Below are 7,072 nucleotides of genomic sequence, written 5' to 3' on the forward strand. Positions count from 1 at the left end.
CGGCTGCCGGAGCTGGAAAGGGCTCAGCATGGGGAAAAGGAGGCTCAAGGGCGACCTTGTGGCTCTGCACAGCTCCTGACAGGCGGGGATAGCCGGGGGGGATCGGGCTCTGTTCCCTGGGAACAGGGACAGAAGGAGAGGGAACGGCCTCAGGCTGGGCCAGCGGAGGGTCAGGTTGGATACTGGGGGAAATTTCTTCCCTGAAGGAGAGGTCAGGCCCTTACACAGACTGCCCAGGGCAGAAGGCATGGAATGGTGGAATCACCATGCCTGAAAGTGTTCAAAATATATGTGGATGTGGCCCCTGCAGACATGGTTTCATGGTGAATATGGCAATGCTGGTGGAGTGGTTGGACTCTATGATCTTAGAGAGCTTTTTGATCTTAATGATCCTGTGATTCCATGATTCTGCATTCCCTGCTGCAGGGCTCTGGAAGCAGAGCCCTCACAGAGCGCAAGGGCACGTGAGCTGCCTCCTTCCCTTGGTGTGGCTCCTGCTGAACCCCTGGAACTGGCTCTGCCAGGGCTGCGGGAGCCAAGCTGGGAGCCAGGCACCGAGAGCCTGCTTTAGAATCCCAGGATTTTTAAATTAATACTATTTTTGAGCTCTTCCCACACACACAACTCAACATCTCCGGCAGATCGCCTCCAGCTGACAGCCCTGAGCCGCCTCCGCTCCCCTCCTGCCCTCGAGCTTGCTTCCAAGCCTGCCTGGGGATGAATTTTAAAACCTGAATCCATACATACAGTCAGGTACAGAGTCGTTGTCAACAACCTGAGATAAATTTCCAGCTAAATGTAGAACAGAGTGTGACTTAAGGAATCTATACATTGAGGTTGAGATATTATCCTGGCCTGCAGGCTGATCATTAATTCATAAGCTTCGTCCTCCAAGAACCAGGGTCAGTCTGTTTGGAGGCTGTACATGGAATGAGAGTTTGGAGGATTTGTTTGACCTCAGTCATGCTAAAGATGACTGCAAATGATTGGCAAGATCCAGCAGCTGGAGATGAGAATCCAGTGTTTGGCAAGGAGGGCAGTCTACCACTGCCTTTAGAGCTGTAGATGCTCTGCCACGGGGGATTTTAAAGTCAGCAGCCCCTCATTCTCCAGATCCAACTCAAGCAGAAATTGTTTTGCTGGAGGCAGGTACCAGTATATGTGTGAGACTGCATCATCACCTGCTCCTCTGGGAGCTCAAAGCCAGGAGGGATGTGTGACCAGAGTGTGAGAGCAGACTCAGTGCATGGGAGATACAGCCTGGAGGAATGGAGGAAAGAGGCAGCATTTGCCTGCTTAGTGCCCTCTGTGCACCTCATTTCCCAACAGTCAGCCTCTGTGTCCACCTGGGGCTGATTGTCCAAGGCTACAGAAGAAACCCCTGGGAGTATCAAAGGCCTGTTTGGAACAATCAGTGGCTCCCCACCCCCTGCAGGAGGTGCAGCCTCACCTCAAGTCCAGGGGACACTTTTGGGCACTGCAATGTAAGAAGGATCTGAAGTTATTGGAGAGTGTCCAAAAGAGGGACACAGAAATAGGGAAGGGTCTGGAGGGGCCACACGAGGAGCTGCTGAGGGCACTTGGTCTGTTCACCCTGGGCCTGAGGTCAGACCCCACTGGGGCTGCAGCTCCTCATGAGGGGCAGCTCCGACCTCTGCTCTGTGTGACAGGGACAGGACCTGAGGGAGCAGCTGGAGCTGGGCCAGGGGAGGCTCAGGCTGGAGATCAGGGAAAGGTTCTTCCCCCACAGGGTGCTGGCACTGCCCCGAGGCTGCCAGAGCTCCAGGAGTGTTTGGACAGCGCTGCCAGGGATGCCAGGGTGGGATTGTTGGGGTGTCTGTGCAGGGCCAGGGGTTGGACTGGATGATCCTCGTGGGTCCTTTCCAGCTCAGGTGTTCTGTCTATAATTCTGTGATTTTTTTCAAGAAGAAAAATCTGAGGAAAATTAAGGCAGCCACAATAAAAATTGCATATTGAAATTAAACTTTATATCTCAAAGGATGAAAAGTGCAACACAATTTACTGTATATTTGTTAATTTAGCTACTTGTTCTTATTTGAATGGTGACATATATTGCATTGCTCTCTACATTAATGTTCTTCATATATTTTTTATCCTTTTAAATAAATATTATTGAAATAGGAAAAAAGAACTAAGAGAAATTAAAACTATCAATTTGTGTAAACAAGAGCAAGGTGCGTCATAGGGCTCAGAAATAATGTACAAATAAATTCAGTGCAGCAATGTTCTTTCAGAATAAGCAAATACTCAGAATAACAAAATATTTCAAAATAAGCAAATAAGTAAAGCAGGGGCTTTGAAAATGAAGATGTCATCCCATGTGTGAGAATGCATTTCAATCCCACAGTGGTGATGCTGTCTAGAACACTCTGTACAAACACACCGTGCTCCAAAGACACTTACATGTAGCTGGACAGGGCCCTGAGCAGCCTGACGTGATGTTGGCGTTGGCTCTGCTCTGAGTGGGGTGGGACCAGCTCTCTAGACCTCTGATTTAAGTTGTGCTTTGGGTCTGGGTTAATGTCCACATAGCCAAGTTCCTTGGTTTGTCTTGATAGGACTTGTCTGGTCCTTGGAGTGTCCTCTGGGATTGCATAAAAAGGTCCCAGCTGGTGTGGTGCAAGGGAGAAACTTGGGAGAACTTTATCTGTACCTTTCTTTTGGGTTTCTCCCTCAGACTGACTTGCACTGAGACACCTCCTGCCACCAGAACAGGCCTAGCCCTGTGAGTGGAGGAGCCACCTGTGCTGTGCTTACTTGAATAGGCAGCTGGGATGTGGTGGAATGGCTTTTGAGCTCTGTGTTCTATGATTTTTGGTGTGGATGGTACTGAGTCTCACCTGCAGCAGAGCTGGTCAGGCCAGCTCTTGTGCCCCCAGTGCAGAGTGCTCTGACCCAAACATGGCACTCCCTGGTGACTCAGGTGTTCTGCCAGCCCTGTGCTGGGACATCACGGACACAGTTCCCAGCAATTGTTCTGGCTTGGCTCTCCAAGGCTGCAGTGTGTCCTGGCTCAGTGTCTCCTGCACAAGCCAGACTGGGGAAGCTGCTGTCACACTGCCAAGCAAACCTGGTTTTCTGCAATCTGAGTGAATACACAGAGTCTGTGCCTGCAGGTCCTGTAGGTTAAGAACACTGAGATGACATCCCCAGGAAGCACAGCTGCTCTGGCTGTGCTCCAGCCCTCCTTCTCCCAGATGTACTCACTCTTTCTCTTAGAAATACAAGTCAGACCCTTTTACTTGGGCACAGCAGTGCAGAGCCCAGATGCCCAGTTTGAGATGTTTTGCATTTGCTGTTTTTGTGGGTCATGGTTGGAATCCCTCTCAGCCCTCCCTTGCTCTCAGGGTAACAGTCCTTGGAGCTGTCATTGCCCAGCAGAGTAACCTGGGGAGTGTTGTTCTCCCAGAGCTGTGCATTTGGGAAGGTGGTTGGTATGGCTTGGATGAGTGCAAGTCTGCCACGGGGAGGAACAAGGATTTCAGGGAACAGATAGATGGATTTTGGAAGAACTGAGGGTACATCCAAGCCACCTTCAGGAACTCACGAAGCCTGTGTGAGTCAGGCACTGCACTGTGGTGTTCAAGGAGTGGAGGTGTGCAAGAACTCTGGAGACACAAACCAGATGTGCCCATGAGATAGCAAGGAGAGCTTTAGCTTGAGTACAGTCAGGACCATTACAAAAAATTCTGATTGATAAAAAAAAAATTTATTTGAAATACTTTAGTTATAAAAAGTTTTTTGGAGGCTCATGTACTTCTTGACACAAGATTGATGTGTTTTATTGTTCATTCACAGAGAAAATGTTTTCTGTTGAAGTTTCTGTTATTAGAAGTTTCCTTTTTTTCCAGGAGTTTTATCCCTTTGGTCCACACTAGGCCCATTCTTAGTGCTTGCAGGGCATGCAAAATTGTGGTGCTGTGGGAGAAGGATGGTTTGGGCAAGGCAGAGGAAGAAATGTTGGAACTGGGTTGACTGTAAGTCTCTTATGTCAAAACTAAGAAAAGTCACCACCAGATTTGGGAATATCCTCTCAAGAACATTCATCCTCTGGAGGATAATCCTTTACCAGCCAGAGGCACTCAAAGGTAAAGTGCTAAGTGCCTCTGGGTTTCAGCTCCTGCATGGAGCTGCTCATCTGAGGAGCCTGATTCTGTTCTCAATTCCTGTGCTGCAGTTTCCAGGAGAAACATTCAGTTATTGCATTTCAGCTCCTGTTGCAAGCCCTGGGTTAAGAAATGTTTTTATTCTCTTCCAGTCCAGCTACCCAATGGATGTTCTTCAGCTGAAAAGAAGGAAGAGGTGATTTCTTATATCAGAGAAACTGATATGCCTGGAAAAACAGGCCAGTGTGCACCCAGGCTCTCTTTCAAATCTGAGTAGGAGCAGGGAGCTCCAAACTCCTCTTCAGCAGTGGTTTACCAGTTTGGGATGGGCAGGACTATTGTGGCTGTGATCATGGAAGAAGCCAGACTCTCTGATCCCTCACTTCTTACACAGTGGTTTTCAATCTGGCTGCACTGTGGAGCAAGTCAAGTCTCCCTGTGTGAGAAACTCATGCTCACTGTCAGGGGAGTGGTGGAAGAGGGAACCAAGCTAGGCGAGTGATCTCAGATGATCTGCTGGGAATTGTTGCAGTCATGAATGGAAATTTTCGTGGTAGATTCAGTTTGCTCCTCCCATGAGCTGCAGGGTAGTGTCATCTTCAGCTGCCCACAGTATGGCTGTTCTACCTTTCCATGAGGTCACAGTGACTGTGGTTGTCTCCACTTTGCTCTTCACAACATGTAGTGGATACAGTGAATGTGACTTAACAGTGAAAACACTCACAAATACATCACTCAGACCTTTAAATCACATCTCTGATCCTTCCAAAAGACACCGTTACATAACCACTATGTAAACTGTCTCCAAAAAATCTAAGAAATGCGTCTTGTAAAAATACCCCACCTCCATCATGGAACTATTGTGAAAACACACAGAGGAGACCAAAAACACTGCCAAGGAGCTATCAAGAGTAAGCCCAAATTCCCACAGAGGAGCCATTGTAAACCTAACCATAAAAAATGGAGGGATCATTGTACAAATCCCTTCAAAGGGCCCCCATGAGAATACTTCCAAATATCACACAAAAGATTTTTAATACTGGATGCTTTGTGGGATTTTTTAGTTGGTTTTTTTTTTAATGGTCCTTTTAATGAGGTGTTTATTGCTATGCTTTGACATTACAGATCACTTCCAAAATGGCTTCTATGTGATGTTATTGGGGCAATTTTAGAATCACCAAGATGTTCCCAGTAAATCCATATGGTTTTGACTCTAGGGCAGCTTTACAATTGCCTTGATGATTTTCACAATTGTTTCATCAGTGACACCCTGAGGGCATTTTCTAAATGTCCCTTCACTGGGATCTCTGAGACTTTTGATAAATTTCTTTGCTGGGACCTTAGATCTATGTATTTTCATAACTGCCTTTGGCTGTGGTTTCTGGTGTGCTGGGTCTGTAGTTCAGAATTTTTCCAGCTTTCAGAGAAGTCACAGAATGGTTGGTTCCTGGGCTGGGACTTTGGATAATTTTTCAAATTGTTCTGCCCTTTAGGTGAGAGCTTTGAGTCAATTTAAAATGACTTTGGGATATCAAGGCTCTGGAAATTGGGGGGTGTGTTCAGAAATACTGTAAGAGAAGTCTCACAAGGTTGGTCTGAGAAGCACTTTGAAAACCTCCTATGATGAACTCAGCTTCAAAGGGCACGTGTCTGTTGGGGGTGCATCTGTCACATGGATGGGATCTGTCAGGCACAGCCCCTGAGCCCGAGTGCCAACAGCACAGCCCCGTGCAGTGGTGTGGGGACTGCAGGGACCCTCAGGGCTGTGTGTGTGTGTGTGTCTGTGTGTCTGTGTGTGTGTCTGTCTGTCTGTGTCTGTGTGTGTGTGTGTGTCTCTGTGTGTGTGTGTCTGTGTGTGTGTTTGTCTCTGTGTGTGTGTTTGTGTGTGTGAGTGTGTGTCTGTGTGTGTGTCTGCATCTGTCTGTTGGTGTCTGTCTGTCTGTGTCTGTCTCTCTGTCAGTCTCTGTGTCTGTATCTGTGTGTGTCTGTCCGTGTCTGTGTGTCTGTCTGTGTGTGTGTGTCTGTCTGTGTGTCTGTCTGTCTGTGTCTGTGTGTCTGTCTGTGTCTGTGTCTGTGTGTCTGTCTGTGTGTCTGTCTGTCTGTGTCTGTCTCTCTGTCAGTCTCTGTGTCTGTATCTGTGTGTGTCTGTCCGTGTCTGTGTGTCTGTCTGTGTGTGTGTGTGTCTGTCTGTGTGTCTGTCTGTCTGTGTCTGTGTGTCTGTCTGTGTCTGTGTCTGTGTGTCTGTGTGTGTGTGTGTGTCTCTCTGTCTGTGTGTGTCTGTCCGTGTGTGTGTCTGTCTGTGTGTGTGTGTCTGTCTGTGTGTCTGTCCGTGTCTGTGTGTCTCTGTGTGTGTGTGTGTGTGTGTGTGTCTGTCCGTGTCTGTGTGTCTGTGTGCCTGTCCGTGTCTGTGTGTCTGTCTGTGTGTCTGTCCGTGTCTGTGTGTCTCTGTCTGTCTGTCTGTGTCTGTGCATAGTCTTTGTCTGTCTCTCTGTGCCGGAGCTGCAGCAGTGCCCGCGCACCGCGCGAGGGCAGGGGAGCTCCGGGCCCGCCCGGCACGGCTGCTGCCGCGCCAGCGCTGGGAGCGCTGCACAAACTCTGCGTGTGCGCGGGTGTGTGTGACAGTGGCTGCAAAGAACCCTGGGATTTCTTCTGAAACCCCCAAGCAGGAGAGAAGGGTCCCTCTAACCTTACCAGGACAATATTTGAGTGTTGTAGAACCACAGAATGGTTTGAGCTGGGATGGACCTTAAAGCTCATCTCTTTCCAGCCCCTGCCATGGGCACAGACACCTTCCACTAGATTAGTTTGTTCCAAGCCCTGTCTGACCTGGCCTTGGACACTACCAGAGATGGGGAAGCCACAGCTTCTCTGGGCAATCTGTGCTAGAGCCTCATCACCCTCACAGCCAAGAATTCCTTCCCAACATCCCATCTAATCCTACCCTC

Source organism: Pyrgilauda ruficollis, unplaced genomic scaffold, assembly GCF_017590135.1.
Source record: "Pyrgilauda ruficollis isolate IOZ18807 unplaced genomic scaffold, ASM1759013v1 scaffold95, whole genome shotgun sequence".
Taxonomy (NCBI): Eukaryota; Metazoa; Chordata; class Aves; order Passeriformes; family Passeridae; genus Pyrgilauda; species Pyrgilauda ruficollis.